Source organism: Arachis hypogaea, chromosome 16, assembly GCF_003086295.3.
Source record: "Arachis hypogaea cultivar Tifrunner chromosome 16, arahy.Tifrunner.gnm2.J5K5, whole genome shotgun sequence".
In the NCBI taxonomy this organism is placed as follows: Eukaryota; Viridiplantae; Streptophyta; class Magnoliopsida; order Fabales; family Fabaceae; genus Arachis; species Arachis hypogaea.
Window position 1 is genome coordinate 26,873,121 of NC_092051.1, and position 21,958 is coordinate 26,895,078.

At 38.4% G+C, this 21,958-nt stretch overlaps 2 non-coding genes across 2 annotated transcripts; one reads left to right on the forward strand and one right to left on the reverse strand.

Annotated features, from left to right (window-relative positions):
- Positions 1 to 1,782: 1,782 nt before the first annotated feature.
- Positions 1,783 to 1,890, reverse strand: LOC112760149 (small nucleolar RNA R71). The gene has a single exon (XR_003180600.1). It is a non-coding gene; the product is annotated as a small nucleolar RNA R71 (small nucleolar RNA).
- A 17,244-nt stretch (positions 1,891 to 19,134) lies between these two features.
- On the forward strand, positions 19,135 to 19,242 carry LOC112760154 (small nucleolar RNA R71). The gene has a single exon (XR_003180605.1). It is a non-coding gene; the product is annotated as a small nucleolar RNA R71 (small nucleolar RNA).
- The last annotated feature ends 2,716 nt before the right edge of the window (positions 19,243 to 21,958 follow it).

Consider the following 21,958-nt stretch of genomic DNA (forward strand, 5'->3'; position numbering starts at 1 on the left):
TTGCATTCTTCATGATCTTCAAGTTGTTCTTGGCCAGTCTTCTTGTTTGATCTTCATATTTTCTTGTTTTGTATCTTTTGTTGTTTTTCATATGCATTTTTGCATTCATAGTGTATAAACATGAAAAATCTCTAAGTTTGGTGTCTTGCATGTTTTTCTTTTCTGAAAAATTTTCAAAAATAAGTTCTTGGTGTTCATATTGACATTCAAAGTGTTCTTGGTGTTCATCTTGACATTCATAGTGTTCTTGCATGTATCACATGTTTTGATCCAAAATTTCAATGCATTGAGTCTTTTTTTTATGTTTTTCTCTCTCATCATTAAAAATTCAAAAAATCAAAAAAATATCTTTCCCTTTTTCACTCATAAATTTTTGAAAATTTGACTTGACTTTTTCAAAAATTTTTAAAATCTAGTTGTTTCTTATGAGTCAAATCAAATTTTCAATTTAAAAATTCTACCTTTTTCAAATCTTTTTCAAAAAAATCAAATCTTTTTCATTTCTCTCTCATAATTTTCGAAAATTTTAAAATTTATTTTCAAAAATCTTTTTCCTATTTTTATTTCATATTTTCAAATTTAATGCTAACAATTAATGTGATTGATTCAAAAAATTTTAAGTTTGTTACTTGCCTAGTAAGAAAGGTTCAATCTTTAAACTCTAGAATCATATCTTTTTAGTTTCTTGTTAGTCAAGTAATCAACTTTAATTTTCAAAATCAAATCTTTTTAAATTTCTTTTTCAAAATCTTTTTCAAAACAAATTTCAATCACATCTTTTTCAAAATCAATTTCAAAATCTTTTCTAACTTCTTATCTTTTCAAAATTGATTTTCAAATCCTTTTCAATCAATCTTATCTTTTTGTTTCAATCATATCTTTTTCAAAACTACCTAACTAATTCTCTCTCTAATTTTCGAAAATCCCTTCCCTCTTTTTTAAAATTCTTTTTTTTAACTAATTGTTTTAATTTTTAATTTAATTTGATTTCAATTTTAATTTTCGAAATTTAACTTTAAATTTTATTTTTAATTTAATTGATTTTCGAAATTTTCATCTCTCATCTCCTTCCATTTATTTATTTATTTACTAACACTTCTCTTCCACCCAAAATTCGAACACCATCTTCCTCTCTTTGTTCGAGTTTTTCTCTTCTCCTTCTTACATTCTTCTCTTCTTATACTCACATAAAGGAATCTCTATACTGTGACATAGAGGATTCCATATTTTCTTTTGTGTTCTCTTCTTTTTCATATGAGCAGGAGCAAGGACAAGAACATTCTTGTTGAAGCAGACCCTAAACCTGAAAGGACTCTGAAGAAGAAACTAAGAGAAGCTAAAATACAATAATCCAGAGAAAACCTTACAGAGAATCTTGAAAAAGAAGACATGGCCGAAAATAATAACAATGCAAGGAAGATGCTTGGTGACTTTACTGCACCAAATTCCAATTTATATGGAAGAAGCATCTCAATCCCTGCCATTGAAGCAAACAATTTTGAGCTGAAACCTCAATTAGTTTCTTTGATGCAGTAGAATTGCAAGTTTCATGGACTTCCATCTGAAGATCCTTTTCAGTTCTTAACTGAATTCTTGCAGATCTGTGATACTGTTAAGACCAATGGGGTTGATCCCGAGGTCTACAGGCTTATGCTTTTCCCGTTTGCTGTAAGAGACAGAGCTAGAGTATGGTTGGACTCTCGACCTAAAGATAGCATGAACTCTTGGGATAAGCTAGTCAAGGCTTTCTTAGCAAAGTTCTTTCCTCCTCAAAAGCTTAGTAAGCTTAGAGTGGATGTCCAAACCTTCAGACAGAAGGAAGGTGAATCCCTCTATGAAGCTTGGGAGAGATATAAGGAACTGACCAAAAAGTGTCCTTTTGACATGCTTTCAGAATGGACCATCCTGGATATATTCTATGATGGTCTGTCTGAGCTATCAAAGATGTCACTGGACCATTCTGCAGGTGGATCCATTCACCTAAAGAAAATGCCTGCAAAAGCTCAGGAACTCATTGACATGGTTGCAAATAACCAGTTCATGTACACTTCTGAAAGGAATCCTGTGAATAATGGGACGCCTATGAGGAAGGGAGTTCTTGAAATCGATACTCTGAATGCCATATTGGCTCAGAATAAAATATTGACTCAACAAGTCAATATAATCTCTCAGAGTCTGAATGGATTGAAGGAATCATCCAACAGTACTAAAGAGGCATCTTCTGAAGAAGAAGCTTATGATCCTGAGAACCCTGCAATAGCAGAGGTGAATTACATGGGGGAACCCTATGGAAATACCTATAATCCCTCATGGAGAAATCACCCAAATTTCTCATGGAAGGATCAACAAAAGCCTCAACAAGGCTTTAACAATGGTGGAAGAAACAGGTTTAGCAATAGCAAACCTTTTCCATCATCCACTCAGCAACAAACAGAGAATTCTGAGCAGAATCCATCTAGCTTAGCAAAAATAGTCTCTGATCTATCTAAGGCCACTTTAAGTTTCATGAATGAAACAAGGTCCTCCATTAGAAATTTGGAGGCACAAGTGGGCCAGCTGAGTAAAAGAGTCACTGAAACTCCTCCTAGTACTCTCCCAAGCAATACAGAAGAGAATCCAAAAAGAGAGTGCAAGGCCATTGATTTAACCATCATGGCCGAACCTACAAGGGAGGGAGAGAACGTGAATCCTAGTGAGGAAGACCTCCTGGGACGTCCAGTGATCAGCAAAGAGTTTCCCTTTGAGGAACCAAAGGAATCTGAGACTCATCTAGAGACCATAGAGATTCCATTGAACCTCTTTATGCCATTTATGAGCTCTAATGAGTATTCTTCTTCTGAAGAGAATGAAGATGTTACTGAAGAGCAAGTTACCAAGTACACTGGTGCAATCATGAAGATGAATGCTAAATTATTTGGTAATGAGACTTGGGAAGATGAACATCCCTTGTTCATCAATGAATTGAGTGATCTGGATCAACTGACATTACCTCAGAAGAAACAGGATCCTGGAAAGTTCTTAATACCTTGTACCATAGGCACCATGACCTTTGAGAAGGCTCTATGTGACCTTGGGTCAGGGATAAACCTCATGCCACTCTCTGTAATGGAGAAACTGGGAATCTTTGAGGTGCAAGCTGCCAGAATCTCATTAGAGATGGCAGACAACTCAAGAAAACAGGCTTATGGACAGGTAGATGACGTGTTAGTAAAGGTTAAAGGCCTTTACATCCCTGCTGATTTTATAATCCTAGACACAGGGAAGGATGAGGATGAATCCATCATCCTTGGAAGACCCTTCCTAGCCACAGCAAGAGCTGTGATTGATGTGGACAGAGGAGAATTGATCCTTCAACTGAATGAGGACAACCTTGTGTTTAAAACTCAAGGATCTCCTTCTGTAACCATGGAGAGGAAGCATGAAAAGCTTCTCTCACTGCAGGGTCAACCAAAGCCCCCAAAGTCAAACTCTAAGTTTGGTGTTGGGAGGCCACAACCAAACTCTAAGTTTGGTGTTGAACCCCCACATCCAAACTCTAAGTTTGGTGTTGGGAGGTTCCAACCTTGCTCTGATTATCTGTGAGGCTCCATGAGAGCTCACTGTCAAGCTATTGACATTAAAGAAGCGCTTGTTGGGAGGAAACCCAATGTTATTTAATCATATCTATTTTATTTTCTCTTTGTTATTTCGTGTTTTATTAGGTTGATGATCATGTGAAGTCACAAAAACTACTGAAAAAAATCAAAAATAAAATGAAAAATAGCATTAAAAACAGCACACCCTGGAGGAGGATCATACTGGCGTTAAACGCCAGTAAGGAGCATCTAGCTGGCATTTAACGCCAGAACAGAGCATGAAACTAGCGTTAGACGCCAGAAAGAAGCAGTAGTCTGGCGTTTAAACGCCAGGATTGCACCTAGAGGAAAGCTGGTGTTAAACGCCAGAAACAAGCATGGAGCTGGCATTTAACGCCAGAAACAAGCATGGAAGTGGCGTTAAACGCCAGAATTGCACAATAAGGGCGTTTTACACGCCTAATTGAGGCAGGAATGTTAAGTCCTTGGCCCCACAGGATCCCCACTTAACCCTATTCTCTCCTCTTCACCAATCACTTCAATCACTCTTCCCCATCACCCCCTCACCACTCACATCCATCTTCTCTTCCCCATAAACCCCACCTACCTTCAAATTCAAAATATTTTTCCTCCTAAACCCAACCCTAAATGGCCGAACTCTAAACCCCTCCCCACTTCTATATAAACCCCTCATTCCTTCTTCTATTTCACACAACACAACCCTCTCTTCTTCCACTTGGCCGAAACCTACTCTCACTCCCGCTCCCCCATTTCTCTTCTTTTACTTCTTTCTTTCTTCTTTTGCTCGGGGACGAGCAAATATTTTAAGTTTGGTGTGGTAAAAGCATAGCTTTTTATTTTTTCATAACCATTAATGGCACCTAAGGCCAGAGATACCTCAAGAAAGAGGAAAGGGAAGGCAATTGCTTCCACCTCTGAGCCATGGGAGATGGAGAGATTCATCTCAAAGGTCCATCAAGACCACTTCTATGAATTTGTGGCCAAGAAGAAAGTGGTCCCTGAGGTTCCTTTCAAGCTCAAAAAGAATGAGTATCCATAGATCCGACTTGAGATCCAAAGAAGAGGTTGGGAAGTTCTCACCAACCCCATTCAACAAGTCAGGATCCTAATAGTTCAAGAGTTCTATGCAAACGCATGGATCACTAGGAACCATGATCAAAGTGTGAACCCGAATCCAAAGCATTGGCTCACCATGGTTCGGGAGAAATACTTAGATTTCAGTCCGGAAAATGTAAGGCTGGCGTTCAACTTGCCAAATATGGAAGAGAACGCACGCCCCTACACAAGAAGGGTCAACTTTGATCAAAGGTTGGACCAAGTCCTCATAGACATATGTGAGGAAGGAGCTCAATGGAAAATTGACTCAAGAGGCAAGCCGGTTCAATTAAGAAGGCATAACCTCAAACCAGTGGCTAGGGGATGGTTAGAGTTCATTCAACGCTCAATCATTCCTACTAGTAACCGGTCTGAAGTTACTATAGACCGGGCCATCATGATCCATAGTATCATGATTGGAGAGGAGGTGGAAGTTCATGAGATTATACCTCAAGAACTCTACAAGGTGGCTGACAAGTCCTCCACTTGGGCAAGGTTAGCCTTTTCTCACCTCATTTGCCACTGTAATTCGGCTAGAATTGACATAGAGGGAGACATCCTCATTGAAGAGGATAAGCCCATCACTAAGAAAAGAATGGAGCAAACAAGAGATCATGGACCTCAACATGAGCATGAGGAGATTCCTCACCATGAAATCCCTGAGATGCCTCAAGGGATGCACTTCCCTCCACAGAATTATTGGGAGCAAATCAATACCTCCCTAGGAGAATTAAGTTCCAACATGGGACAACTAAGGGTGGAGCATCAAGAGCACTCCATCATCCTCCATCAAATTAGAGAAGATCAAAGTGCTATGAGGGAGGAGCAAGAAAGACAAGGAAGAGACATAGAGGAGCTCAAGAGCACCATTGGTTCTTCAAGAAGAGGAAGACGCCACCCTCACTAAGGTGGACTCATTCCTTAATCTCCTTGTCTATTTATTTTTTGTTTTTCGGTTTTTGAGCCTTATGTGTTATTTATATTTGTGCCTTTACTACATGATCATTAATATCTAAGTGTCTATGCCTTAAAGTTATGAATATGAATCCATCACCTCTCTTGAATGAAAACTGTTTTAATTACAAAAGAACAAGAAGTACATGGTTTCGAATTCATCTTTGAAACTCGTTTATTTATTTTGATGTGGTGACAATACTTTTTATTTTCTGAATGAATGCTTGAACAGTGCATATGTCTTTTGAAGTTGTTGTTTATGAATGTTAAATATGTTGGCTCTTGAAAGAATGATGAAAAGAAGACATGTTATTTGATAATCTAAAAAATCATAAAAATGATTCTTGAAGCAAGAAAAAGAAGTGAATACAAAAGCTTGCGAAAAAAAAGGAGAAAAATAGCGAAAAAAATAAAAGAAAAAGCAAGCAGAAAAAGCCAAAAGCTCTTTAAACCAAAAGGCAAGAGCAAAAAGCCAATAGCCCTTAAAACCAAAAGGCAAGGGTAATAAAAAGGATCCAAGGCTTTGAGCATCAGTAGATAGGAGGGCCTAAAGGAATAAAATCCTGGCCTAAGCGGCTAAACCAAGCTGTCCCTAACCATGTGCTTGTGGCGTGGAGGTGTCAAGTGAAAACTTGAGACTGAGCGGTTAAAGTCAAGGTCCAAAGCAAAAAAAGGAGTGTGTTTAAGAACCCTGGACACCTCTAATTGGGGACTTTAGCAAAGCTGAGTCACAATTTGAAAAGGTTCACCCAGTTATGTGTCTGTGGCATTTATGTATCCGGTGGTAATACTGGAAAACAAAGTGCTTAGGGCCACGGCCAAGACTCATAAAGTAGCTGTGTTCAAGAATCAACATACTGAACTAGGAGAATCAATAATACTATCTGAATTCTAAGTTCCTATAGATGCCAATCATTCTGAACTACAATGGATAAAGTGAGATGCCAAAACTATTTAAGAGGCAAAAAGCTACAAGTCCCGCTCATCTGATTGGAACTAAGTTTCATTGATATTTTGGAATTTATAGTATATTCTCTTCTTTTTATCCTATTTGATTTTCAGTTGCTTGGGGACAAGCAACAATTTAAGTTTGGTGTTGTGATGAGCAGATAATTTATACGCTTTTTGGCATTGATTTTACATAGTTTTTAGTATGATTTGATTAGTTTTTAGTATATTTTTATTAGTTTTTAATTAAAAATCACATTTCTGGACTTTACTATGAGTTTGTGTCTTTTTCTGTGATTTCAGGTATTTTCTGGCTGAAATTGAGGGACTTGAGCAAAAATCAGATTCAGAGGTTGAAGAAGGACTGCTGATGCTGTTGGATTCTGACCTCCCTGCACTCAAAGTGGATTTTATGGAGCTACAGAACTCCAAATAGAGCGCTCTCAATTGCGTTGCAAATTAGACATCCAGGGCTTTCCAGCAATATATAATAGTCCATACTGTGCCCGAGTTTAGACAACGCAAACTGGCGTTCAACGCCAGTTCCATGCTGCATTCTGGAGTCAAACGCTAGAAACAGGTTGCAAAGTGGAGTTAAACGCCAGAAACAGGTTACAAACTGGCGTTCAACTCCAAGAGAAGCCTCTACACGTGTAAAGCTCAATTCTCAGCCTAAACACACATCAAGTGGGCCCCAGAAGTGGATTTCTACATCATTTACTCATTTCTGTAAACCCTAGTAACTAGTTTAGTATAAATAGGACTTTTTACTATTGTATTTACATCTTCAGATCATCTTTGATCAGTTTTATGCTATCTTAGACCTTTATGGGGGCTGGCCATTCGGCCATGCCTGGACCTTCATCACTTATGTATTTTCAACGGTAGAGTTTCTACACACCATAGATTAAGGTGTGGAGCTCTGCTGTTCCTCATGAATTAATACAAAGTACTACTATTTTTCTATTCAATTCAAGCTTATTCCGCTTCTAAGATATTCATTCGCACCCAAGAACATGATGAATGTGATGATTATGTGACGCTCATCATCATTCTCACTTATGAACACGTGCCTGACAAACACTTCCGTTCTACATGCAACAAGCTTGAATGAGTATCTCTTAGATATCTAATACAGAGGACCGAGTCCGAGATATTAGAATCTTCGTGGTATAAGTTAGAACCCATGGATGGCCATTCTTGAGATCCGGAAAGTCTAAACCTTGTCTGTGGTATTCCGAGTAGGATCTGGGAAGGGATGGCTGTGACAAGCTTCAAACTCGCGAGTGCTGGGCGTAGTGACAGACGCAAAAGGATAGTAAATCCTATTCCAGTATGATCGAGAACCGACAGATGATTAGCCATGCAGTGACAGCGCATTGGACCATTTTCACAGAGAGGATGGGATGTAGCCATTGACAACGGTGATGCCCTACATAAAGCTTGCCATGGAAAGGAGTAGGAATGATTGGATGAAGACAGCAGGAAAGCAAAGGTTCAGAGGAACGAAAATATCTCTATACGCTTATCTGAAACTCCCACCAATGAATTACATAAGTATCTCTATCCTATTTTAATTATCTTTTAGTACACTATAATCTCTTAATACATTTGAATCTGCCTGACTGAGATTTACAAGGTGACCATAGCTTGCTTCAAGCCGACAATCTCCGTGAGATCGACCCTTACTCACGTAAGGTTTATTACTTGGACGACCCAGTGCACTTGCTGGTTAGTTGTGCGAAGTTGTGACAAAGAATTAAGATTATGAACGTGCGTATAAAGTTTTCAGCGCCGTTACCAAGGAATGGAACCATCACGATTTCTGCGCACCAGACTCTAACCCTTATCCACCCCAATTCCAACCCAATTACTCCCAAGAACCACCACTTCCCTATGCACCATGTCCATATCCATCACCCCAAGAAACAAGGGAGCAACTCAAGGAAACATTTGAAAAATTTCATGCCACACTTCACCAATTGAATCAAGCGATAAATATACTACCTTCCCGACGTTCGGACACTCAAGGAACCCCCATGTCTTCATGTGGGCAATCTAATGAAGAACGCAGCATGAAAGAGATACTAGAAACCCCCACTGGATAGTAAGGAGCATGATTTTGTACTGGAACAAGTGGAGAAAGCTGATATTATCGAAGAAGAAGAATTGGTTGAAGACTTAGGAGATGCTAAACCTCCATGGGAATCCAGAATTCAGGAGAATTCCGTCAAGAATTTTGCAGTCGATGCTAAGGAGGATAGTGCACAACCCCCAAAGCAGGAATCTTATGAAGAGCTGGATGGAACAACTCCAGAGGCGAGTTTCCTTGACAATGATAATGAGTCAAATCCTCCTAGTAATGAACTTGCACCTGCAAGTGAATTCTTTGAGATGGAAGAATCTTCCCCAAGTGACTACGAAGATGATGCGGAGGTAGACTTTTCGCAACCTCCAACTTATGATTTGAGTGATGAGGAAGATATCGAAGACTTTGATCAATACGTGGTTGAAATTAAAGAAGTTCACAAGGAAGTGGAGGAATTCACAGAAGAACACAATGGAGTAGAGCTTGCAAAACCACTGGAAACACATATCCCAAGGCCATTACCACCCAATACAAAATTCAAGTGGGTAAAATCCTTAGCTTTCATCTTTACTTTTCCACTTGAATATGGTTTGCTTGAAACAGATGGTCAGCTTAGAGCTCTTTGCGGCTTTAAGAGTAAAAGGGAAATGGTTCGTACTCAAGGCTGGTATGCAAGACTCAATAAGGTTTCACGCTTCAATTTGAAGTGCAAGGATTGGTTTCGAGTTCAATTGCATGGGTCTTAGAAAATATTTGGTCATCTTGGTGAGAATGCAACTTCCAAACCGCCCGGCTAGAAAAGTAAAAATCAAGACAAAGGCGGATATAAAAGCAAAGTTTGGGATTCTGGAATCTATTCTGACATTCAACATCTCGGGAACCTGAGAACCTGTTTGAATTTGCTCAAAGGCTTTACATGCCTAGTTTGGGACCCCGGAGGCTGTTGGAATTCCAAACACTGGTGGAGATTTTTGGATGAATTCAAGCACAAGCCACCATAACAAAGGACTCCTCAAATGTCCAACTTAAGGACTTTAACTAAAAGTGCTAGGTGGGAGACAACCCACCATTGTATGATCGTTCATTTTTCAATTTTATTTCGTTTTGTTTGTTTTAAATTTTATTTTATTCTATTTTCATTGAACCTGAAATTATTCATAGCATCTACATTAGCATTGCATATTGCATACTGCATAACTGTATAAAAAAATCCTTTTAGTTAAATAAGTAAATAAGGGGACAAAATTACCCCAATAATAAGTTCAGTAAAGAAATCAATGCACATGAGATAAGAATAAAAAATTGAAATTGGTGCATGAGTATGTATTAAGAAAGTGAAAAATTGGGAACCCCAAGAAAGTTATAAATTATAGAATATGTATATGTTAGGTGAGACCTTAGACTAATTAAGGATTCAACTTATAGCTCACTTAGCCTTATATATATACCTGATAAACCCATATTTTATGATGTATTTTGTGCTCAATTTAAGTGATTTATTCAATTCTTCACCCACTTATTCATGTAAATTGCGTGGTTTTACTTTCCCTTCCTTATTATGTGATATATGTGAAAAACATGTTTCCTATGCTTTAGAAATATTAAAATTAATCATCCTTTATTACCATTCGATGTCGTGATTTGTGTGTTGAGTGCTTTTAGGCTTTATAGGACAGGAATGACTTAAAGGATGGAAAGGAAACATACAAAAATGGAAGGAAAGCACAAAAATGGAGTTTTGAAGAAAAGGGCAGCAACGCGAATGCGTGGACGAAGCGGCCGCGTGCCCAGCGCGAAAAGGCAGCGACGCGAACGCGTGACTGACGCGGACGCGTGCCTTGAGCAGAACGCAAATGACGTGCACGTGTGACCAAAGCGAACGCGTGACAAGGAAAACTCCCAGATGACGCGACCGCGTGACCCACGCGGACGCGTGACAGACGCCACGCACCAGAAACTACAGAAAATGCCCCCAGCGATTTCTGAAGCCCTTTTGGCCCAGATCCAAGTCCAGAAAACACAGATTAGAGGTTATAAAGTGGGGGAATGCATCCATTCAAAAGAGGCGTTCAATTATTCACTTTTCATAATTTAGATGTAGTTTTTAGAGAGAGAGGTTCTCTCCTCTCTCTTAAGTTTTAGGATTAGGATTCCTCTTAAAGGATTTAGGATTTCAACTTCAGTCACAGGTTCAATATTCCTTTTACTTTATATTTCTCTTTTACTTTCAGATACTTTAATGCTTTTATTTGCTGATTACTTATGTTGCCAAATTGGCTTACGAACCATTCATGTTAGGATTTTCTTTATTTAATATAAATTGAGGTATTTCAGATTTATGGTTCTTATTTAGCTTTTTATATTCTTGGCTTTAATTGATTAACTGGAGACTCTTGAGTTATCAAACTTATCGTGATTGATAATTGTTATTTTTGCTAATTGAATTGAATTCCACTAACTCTAGTCCTTTCTCAGGAATTGACTAGGACTTGAGGATCTAACTAATTAGTCCACTTGACTTTCCTTTGCCTTAGTAAAGGTTAACTAAGTGGGATTAAACTCAATTCTCATCACCATCGATAATGATAACTAGGATAAGACTTCCGAATTTTCATACCTTGCCAAGATTTTTATTAGATATTAATTTATTAATTCCTGCAATCTATTTTCCTTGTTCAAACCTTTTAAAACCCAAAAACACTGTTTTCCATAACTAATAATAAGAACACCTTCCTGCAGTTCCTTGAGAAGACGACCCGAGGTTTGAATACTTCGGTTTATAAATTTTATTGGGTTTGTTACTTGTGACAACCAAAACGTTTGTAAGAAAGGATGATTGCTTGGTTTAGAAACTATACTTGCAACGAAAATTTATTCTAAATTCTAAACCGTCAATCATTCGTTCTTCAAAATGGCGCCGTTGCTGGGGAATTGCAAACGTGTGCCTTATTATTGGTTATTGTAAATATTTTTTTTTCTTTTACTTGTTTATTTGTTTTTGTTTTTCCCTTTTATTTCTATTAGCTACTATGAATTCTCACCCCTCTCGCTTTGAGTTTGGTTTTAAATTTGTTGAAAGGAGTGGAAGCTATAACAGGAATGTGCATCAAGGTCTAAGCAATCAAAGATGGATGGAGCCAAGAGGACCTGATCAACCCTTTAGGCAACAACACCCTCCAAGATATCATGGGCAAGGACCACTCTACAATGCATACCAAGCTGATAGATATGGTGGACCCCCTTGTAATTACCAACAAGCCCCACCCTGTGCTTATAGACCATCCTCTCAACGTAGCTTTGAACCACCACACTCACAAGTTCCTTTTCACCATTCACCACCGTATGACCCTTACCCACCACAATCCCAATCCAATTACTCCCAAAAACCACCACATTCTTATTTTGAACCCTCTCTCCCAACCAATGAACCCTCATACCCACCCCAACCTCCAATGGATGACAAACTTCGTGTTCTTCTTTAAGGTCAAGCGAAGATGCAAAGGGACGTACTGGAACTCACTACTTCCTTAACCGAGGTAGTAAATATAATAGCTTCCCGACATCTGAGCACTCAAAGTACTCCCATGGCTACATGTGGAGAATCAAAAGAAGAGCGTAGCATGAAGAAGATACTAGAAACTTCGATGGACAATGAGGAGCATGGCTTTGTATTGGAACAAGTGAAGGAAGCCATGATAGTTGTAGAGGAAGAAGTGGTTGAAGATTTAGGAGATGCTGAACCTCCATGGGAATCGAGAGCTGTAAAGGATTCCGCTGAGAAGTTCGAATTTGATGCCAGGGAGGATAGTGCACAACCTCCAATGCATATACCTTTTGAAAAATTGGACGGAACAGACCAAGAAGTTGACTCCATAGGCAGTAAGGATCATGAATCAAGCTCTCCTAGTCACGAACTTACATCCGCAACTGAACTCCATGAGCCTGAAGAACCTTATCCAAGTGAATACGAAGATGACGTTGGTGCACGAAATTGTGATCTCAGGCAACGGCGCCAGAAACTCTGTACGCACGTCTTAATAAATCGTTTCTCATTCACAACTTTGATACAACTAACCAGCAAGTGCACTGGGTCATCCAAGTAATAAACCTTACGTGAGTAAGGTTCGATCCCACGGAGATTGTTGGTATGAAGCAAGCTATGGTCACCTTGTAAATCTCAGTCAGGCGGATATCAAATGGTTATGGAGTTTTCGAAAATAAATAATAAAATAAGGATAGAAATACTTATGTAAATCATTGGTGAGAATTTTAGATAAGCGCATAGAGATGCTTTCGTTCCTCTGAACCTCTGCTTTCCTGCTGTCTTCATCCAATCAGTCTTACTCCTTTCTATGGCTGGCTTTATGTAAGGACATCACCATTGACAATGGCTACTTTTAATCCTCTATGGAAAATGGTCCGATGTGTTGTCACTGCATGGCTAATCGTCTGGAGGCATCACCGTTGTCAATGGCTGCATCCTATCCTCTTGTGAAAATGGTCCAAATGCTCTGTCACAGCACGGCTAATCATCTGAGGTTCTCGATCATACTGGAATAGGATTCACCCTCTTTTTGCGTCTGTCACTACGCCCAGCACTCGCGAGTTTGAAGTTCGTCACAGTCATTCAATCCCATAATCCTACTCGGAATACCACAGACAAGGTTTAGACTTTCCGGATTCTCATGAATGTTGCCATCAATCTAGCTTATACCACGAAGATTCTGATTAAGAGATCCAAGAGATAATCATCCAATCTAAGGTGGAACGGAAGTGGTTGTCAGGCACGCGTTCGTGGGGGAATGATGATGATTGTCACGTTCATCACATTCATGTTAAAGTGTGAATGAATATCTTAGAAGCGGAATAAGTTAAATTGAATAGAAAAACAGTAGTACTTTGCATTAATCTTTGAGGAACAGTAGAGCTCCACACCTTAATCTATGGAGTGTAGAAAATCTACCGTATGAAAATACATAAGTGATAATGGTTCAGGCATGGCCAAATGGCCAGCCCCCATGAAAGTCTAAGATAGCATAAAACTGATCAAAGATGTCTAATACAATAGTAAAAAGTCCTATTTATACTAAACTAGTTACTAGGGTTTACAAAAGTAAGTAATTGATGCATAAATCCACTTTCGGGGCCCACTTGGTGTGTGCTTGGGCTGAGCTTGAATGTTACACGTGTAGAGGTCAATCTTGGAGTTGAACGCTAGTTTGTAACGTATTTCTGGCGTTCAACTCTGGCTTGTGACGTGTTTCTGGCGTTTAACTCCAGACAGCAGCGTAAAACTGGCGTTCAACGCCCTTTTACGTAATCTAAACTCGGCCAAAGTATGTACTATTATATATTGCTGGAAAGCCCTGGATGTCTACTTTCTAACGCAATTGGAAGCGCACCATTTTGAATTCTGTAGCTCCAGAAAATCCACTTTGAGTGTAGGGAGGTCAGAATCCAACAACATCAGTAGTCCTTCTTCAACCTCTGAATCTGATTTTTGCTCAAGTCCCTCAATTTCAGCCAGAAAATACCTGAAATCACAGAAAAATACACAAACTCATAGTAAAGTCCAGAAATATGAATTTAACATAAAAACTAATAAAAACATCCCTAAAAGTAACTAGATCCTACTAAAAACATACTAAAAATAATGCCAAAAAGCGTATAAATTATCCGCTCATCACAACACCAAACTTAAATTGTTGCTTGTCCCCAAGCAACTAAAAATCAAATAGGATAAAAAGAAGAGAATATACTATAAATTCCAAACTATCAATGAAATATAGCTCCAATTAAATGAGCGGGACTTGTAGCTTTTTGCCTCTTGAATAGTTTTGGCATCTCACTTTATCCATTGAAGTTCAGAATGATTGGCATCTATAGGAACTCAGAGTTCAGATAGTGTTATTGATTCTCCTAGTTTAGTATGATGATTCTTGAACACAGCTATTTTATGAGTCTTGGCCGTGGCCCTAAGCACTTTGTTTTCCAGTATTACCACCGGATACATAAATGCCACAGACACATAACTGGGTGAACCTTTTTAGATTGTGACTCAGCTTTGCTAAAGTCCCCAATTAGAGGTGTCCAGGGTTCTTAAGCACACTCTTCTTTTGCTTTGGACCTTGACTTTAACCGCTCAGTCTCAAGTTTTCACTTGACACCTTCACGCCACAAGCACATGGTTAGGGACAGCTGGGTTTAGCCGCTTAGGCCAGGATTTGATTCCATTAGGCCCTCCTATCCACTGATGCTCAAAGCCTTGGGATCCTTTTTATTTACCCTTGCCTTTTGGTTTTAAGGGTTATTGGCTTTTTGCTCTTGCCTCTTGGTTTTAAGAGCTTTTGGCTTTTTCTGCTTGCTTTTGCTTTTTTTTTTTTTTGCAAGCTTTGTTCTTTGCTGCTTTTTCTGGCTTCAAGAATCATTTTTATGATTTTTCAGATTATCAAATAACATGTCTCCTTGTCATCATTCTTTCAAGAGTCAACATATTTAATATTCTTAAACAACAACTTCAAAAGACATATGCACTGTTCAAGCATTCATTCAGAAAACAAAAAGTATTGTCACCACATCAATATAATTAAACTAAGTTCAAGGATAAATTCGAAACTCATGTACTTCTTATTCTTTTGAATTAAAATAGTTTTCATTTAAGAGAGGTGATGGATTCATAGGACATTCATAACTTTAAGACAAAGTTACTAAATACTAATGATCATGTAATGAAGACACAAACATGGATAAGCACTTAACATAGAGAAAACGAAAAACAGAGAATGTAAGAACAAGGAATGAGTCCACCTTAGTGATGGTGGCGTTTCCTTCTTGAGGAACCAATGATGTCCTTGAGCTCTTCTATGTCTCTTCCTTGTCTTTGTTGCTCCTCCCTCATTGCTTTTTGATCTTCTCTTATTTCATGAAGGATGATGGAGTGCTTTTGATGTTCCACCCTTAATTGTCCCATGTTGGAACTTAATTCTCCTAGGGAGGTGTTGATTTGCTCCCAATAGTTTTGTGGAGGAAAATGCATTTGAGGCATCTCCGGGATCTCATGGTGATGAGCTTCATGCGTCTCTTGAGATCCATGAATGGGCTCTCTTGCTTGCTCCATCCTTTTCTTAGTGATGGGCTTCTCTTCCTCAATAGGAATGTCTCCTTCTATGAAAGCTCCAGCTGAGTAACATAGATGGCAAATAAGATGAGGAAAAGCTAGCCTTGCCCCAGGAGAGGACTTTTCGGCTATTTTGTAGAATTCAAGGGAGATGATTTCATGAACTTCTACTTCCTCTCCAATCATGATGCTATGAATCATGATGGCCCGATCCACAGTAACTTTAGATCAGTTGCTAGTGGGGATGATGGAGCGTTGGATGAACTCCAACCATCCTCTAGCCACAGGCTTGAGGTCCAGTCTTCTTAATTGAACCGGCTTGCCTTTGGAGTCAATCTTCCATTGAGCTCCTTTCACACATATGTCCATGAGGACTTGGTCCAACCTTTGATTAAAGTTGACCCTTCTAGTGTAGGGGCGTTCATCTCCTTGCATCATAGGCAAGTTGAACGCCAACCTCACATTTTTCGGACTAAAATCTAAGTATTTCCCCCGAACCATTGTAATATAATTCTTTGGATTCGGGTTCTTACTTTGATCATGGTTCCTAGTGATCCATGAATTGGCATAGAACTCTTGAACCATTAGGATGCCGACTTGTTGGATGGGGTTTGTTAGAACTTCCCAACCTCTTCTTTGGATTTTATGTCGGATCTCCAGATACTCATTTCTCTTGAGCTTGAAAGGGACCTCGGGGATCACCTTCTTCTTGACCACAACATCATAGAAGTGGTCTTGATGAGCTTTGGAGATGAATCTTTCCATCTCTCATGACTCGGAGGTGGAAGCTTTTGTCTTCCCTTTCCCTTTTCTAGAGGATTCTCCGGTCTTGGGTGCCATCAATGGTAATGGAAAAACAAAAAGCTTATGCTTTTACCACACCAAACTTAGAATATTGCTCGCCCTCGAGCAAGAGAAGAAAGAATAGATGAAGAAGAAGAAGAAAATATGGAGGAGAGGGGGGAGGGGTGTATTCGGCCAAGAAGAGAAGAGAGGGTTGTGTTGTGTGAAAATGAAAAAGAATCGAGGGCTTTATATAGGGAAGGGAGGGGGGGTAAGGTTCGGCCATAAGGGTGGGTTTTGGGTGGGAAATTGATTTTGAATTTTGAAGGTAGGTGGGGTTTATGAGGTAGGTTTATGGGGAAGAGTGGATGGATGTGAGTGGTGAAGTGGTTATAGGAAAGAGAGATTGAGGTGATTGGTGAAGAATTTTGGGGAAGAGTGTTTATGGGATTGTGTGAAAGAGGGGTGAGAAGAAGTAAGTGGAGGTAGGTGGGGATCCTGTGGGGTCCACAGATCCTGAGGTGATCCTGTGGGGTCCACAGATCCTGAGGTGTTCAAAGATCTACAACCTTGAACCAAATTAGGCATGCAATATACCCTTGCACACAACTCTGGGCGTTCAGCGCCAGATTGGTGCTTGTTCTGGGCGTTGAACGCCCATTTGTTGCCCATTTCTGGCGTTGAACGCCAGAACCATGCTTGTTCTGGGCGTTCAGCGCCAGCTCTTCTCCAGGGTGCAATTCTTCTGCTGTTTTTTATTCCGTTTTTAATTTTTATATTTATTTTGTGACTCCACATGATCATGAACCTAATAAAACATGAAATAACAATAAAAATAGATTAAAATTAGATAAATAAAAATTGGGTTGCCTCCCAACAAGCGCTTCTTTAATGTTAATAGCTTGACAGTGGGCTCTCATGGAGCCTCACAGATGTTCAGAGCATTGTTGAGACTCCCCAACACCAAACTTAGAGTTTGACTGTGGGGCTCTGGTTGACTCTGTTTTGAGAGAAGCTTACTGTGCCTCTTTTCCATGTTTAGAGAAGGATGTCCTTGAGTTTTAAACACAAGGGAGTCCCCATTCAATTGAAGGACTAGTTCACCTCTGTCAACATCAATCACAGCTCTTGCTGTGGCTAGGAAGGGTCTTCCAAGGATGATGGATTCATCCTCATCCTTCCCAGTATCTAGGACTATAAAATCAGCAGGGATGTAAAGGCCTTCAACCTTTACTAACACGTCCTCTACTTGTCCATAAGCCTATTTTCTTGAATTGTCTGCCATCATCTAATGAGATTTTAGCAGCTTGCACCCCATAGATTCCCAGTTTCTCTATTACAGAGAGGGGCATGAGGTTTATCCCTGACCCAAGGTCACATAGAGCCTTCTCAAAGGTCATGGTGCCTATGGTACAAGGTATTAAGAATTTTCCAGGATCCTGTTTCTTCTGAGGCAATGTCAGTTGATCCAGATCACTCAGTTCATTAGTGAACAAGGGAGGTTCATCTTCCCAAGTCTCAATACCAAATAATTTGGCATTCAGCTTCATGATTGCACCAAGGTACTTGGTAACTTGCTCTTCAGTAACATCCTCATTCTCTTCAGAAGAGGAATACTCATCAGAGCTCATGAATGGCATAAGGAGGTTTAATGGAATCTCTATGGTCTCTAGATGAGCCTCAGATTCCTTTGGTTCCTCAAAGGGAAACTCTTTATTGATCACTGGACGTCCCAGGAGGTCTTCCTCACTGGGATTCACGTCCTCCCCTTCCTCTTTGGATTCGGCCATGATGGTTATATCAATGGCCTTGCACTCTCCTTTTGGATTTTCTTCTGTATTGCTTGGGAGAGTACTAGGAGGGATTTCAGTGATCCTTTTACTCAGCTGGCCCACTTGTGCCTCCAAATTTCTAATGGAGGACCTTGTTTCATTCATGAAACTTACAGTGGCCTTAGATAGATCAGAGACTAAGTTTGCTAAATTAGAGGTATTTTGTTCAGAGTTCTCTGTCTGTTGCTGAGTGGATGATGGAAAAGGCTTGCTATTGCTAAACCTATTTCTTCCACCATTATTAAAGCCTTGTTGAGGCTTTTGTTGATCCTTCCATGAGAGATTTGGGTGATTTCTCCATGAGGAATTATAGGTGTTTCCATATGGTTCACCCATGTAATTTACCCCTGCTATTGCAGGGTTCTCAGGATCATAAGCTTCTTCTTCAGAAGATGCCTCTTAACTACTGTTGGATGCAGCTTGCATTCCATTCAGACTCTGAGAAATCATATTTACTTGCTGAGTCAATATTTTATTCTGAGCCAATATGGCATTCAGAGTATCAATTTCAAGAACTCCCTTCTTCATAGGCGTCCCATTACTCACAGGATTCCTCTCAGAAGTGTACATGAACTGGTTATTAGCAACCATGTCAATGAGTTCTTGAGCTTCTGCAGGCGTTTTCTTTAAGTGAATGGATCCACCTGCAGAGGTGTCCAATGACATTTTAGCCAATTCAGATAGACCATCATAGAATATATCCAGGATGGTCCATTCTGAAAGCATGTCAGAAGGACATTTTTTGGTCAGTTCTTTGTATCTCTCCCAAGCTTCATAGAGGGATTCACCTTCTTTCTGTCTGAAGGTCTGAACATCCACTCTAAGCTTGCTCAGCTTTTGAGGAGGAAAGAACTTGGCTAAGAAAGTCGTGACCAACTTATCCCAAGAGTTCAGGCTATCTTTGGGTTGAGAGTCCAACCACACTCTAGCTCTGTCTCTTACAACAAAAGGGAAAAGCATGAGCCTGTAGACTTTAGGATATACTCCATTAGTCTTAACAGTATCACAGATCTGCAAAAATTCAGTTAAGAACTGAAAAGGATCTTCAGATGGAAGTCCATGAAACTTGCAGTTTTGCTGCATCAGAGAAACTAATTGAGGTTTAAGCTCAAAATTGTTTGGTCCAATGGTAGGGATGGAGATGCTTCTTCCATGTAAATTGGAATTAGGTGCAGTAAAGTCACCAAGCATCCTCCTTGCATTATTATTATTTTCGGCTGCCATCTCCTCTTCCTGTTCGAAAATTTCTGAAAGGTGCTTGCTGGATAGTTGTAATTTAGCTTCTCTTAGTTTCCTCTTCAGAGTCCTTTTAGGTTTTGGATCTGCTTCAACAAGAATATTCTGAACAAGAATATTCTCTTAGTTTCCTCTTCAGAGTCCTTGCTTCTGCTCATATGAAAAAGAGAGAACAGAAAAATAATAATAGGGATCCTTTTTACCACAGTATAGAGGTTCCCTTATGTGAGTAGAAGAAAAGAAGAAGAGAAAATCTGAACTCAGAGAGAGAGAGAGAGAGGGTTCGGATTTTTGATGAGTGAGGGAGAGATGTTAGTAGATGAATAAATAAACAGAAGGAGATGAGAGAGAAAGGGAATTTTCGAAAATTATTTTTGAAAAAGAGTTAATGATTTTCGAAAATAGTTTTTGAAAAAGGTTAGTAATTTTCGAAATTAAAATAAAAAATTAAAATAATTAGTTAATTAAAAAGAAATTTTGAAAAAGAGGGAAGGGATTTTCGAAAATTAGAGAGAGAGAGTTAATTAGGTAGTTTTGAAAAAGATAAGAAACAAACAAAAAGTTAGTTAGTTAGTTGAAACAAATTTTAAAAATCAATTTTGAAAAGATAAGAAGATAGGAAGTTAGAGAGGATATTTTAAAATCAAATTTTTGAAAAAGATATGATTTTGAAAAAGATAAGATAAAAAGATATTTTTGAAAAGATATGATTGAATTTAGTTTTGAAAAATATTTGATTTTTAAAATCACAATTAATGACTTGATTCACAAGAAATCACAAGATATGATTCTAGAACTTAAAGTTTGAATCTTTCTTAACAAGTAAGTAACAAACTTGAAATTTTTGAATCAAAACATTAATTGATGATGTTATTTTCGAAAATTATGTGATAAAGATAAGAAAGAGATTTTTGAAAAATGTTTTAAAAATTTTCGAAAATAACTAAGAAAAATGAAAAAGATTTGATTTTTGAAAAAGATTTTGAAAAAGATAAGATTTTTAAATTGAAAATTTTGATTTAACTCATAAAAACAACTAGATTTTAAAAATTTTTGAAAAAGTCAAATCTAATTTTTGAAATTTTGAGAGAGAAAAAGGGAAAGATATTTTTTTTATTTTTTTGAATTTTTATGATGAGAGAGAAAAACATGAAAAAGACTCAATGCATGAAAATTTTGGATCAAAACAATGAATGCATGCAAGAATGCTATGAATGTCAAGATGAACATCAAGAACTTATTTTTGAAAATTTTTATATGCAAAGAAAACATGCAAGACACCAAACTTAGAAATCTTTCATGTTTAGACTCTATGGATGCAAGAATGCATATGAAAAACAAGAAAAGACACCAAACAAGAAAACATCAAGATCAAACAAGAAGACTTACCAAGAACAACTTGAAGATCATGAAGAACACTATGAATGCATGATTTTTTCGAAAAATGCAAGATGAACATGCAATTGACACCAAACTTATAACATGACACATGACTCAAACAAGAAACACGAAAAATATTTTTGATTTTTATGATTTTCAAATTTTTTTGGTATTTTTCGAAAATTAGTGTGAAAAAGAAAAATAAGGATTCCAAAATTTTTAATATGAATTCCAGAAATCTTGTACTCTTAGTCTAAAGCTCCAATCTGAGGGTTAGGCATGGCTTAATAGCCAGCCAAGCTTTAGTATGTAACTCAGACATGCCACATCTGACATTCCAATTAACTTGCTTCTATGTTGATGGTTGGAAGCCCCTATCCAAAAGAATTAGACATGGCTTTACAGCCACCCAGGCTTCAACATGCTTCATGAAACACTAGAATTCATTCTTAAAAATTTTAGAATAATTTTCGAAAACAGATGAGAAATTTTTGAAAGATTTTTGAAAAAATTTTTTTTGAAAACTTTTTGAAAAATTTTTTTTTGAAAACAAAATAAAAAGAAAATTACCCAATCTGAGCAACAGGATGAACCGTCAGTTGTCCAAACTTGAACAATCCCCGGCAATGGCGCTAAAAACTTGGTGCACGAAATTGTGATCTCAGGCAACGGCGCCAGAAACTCTGTACGCACGTCTTAATAAATTGTTTCTCATTCACAACTTCGATACAACTAACCAGCAAGTGCACTGGTTCGTCCAAGTAATAAACCTTACGTGAGTAAGGGTCGATCCCACGGAGATTGTTGGTATGAAGCAAGCTATGGTCACCTTGTAAATCTCAGTCAGGCGGATATCAAATGGTTATGGAGTTTTCGAAAATAAATAATAAATAAGGATAGAAATACTTATGTAAATCATTGGTGAGAA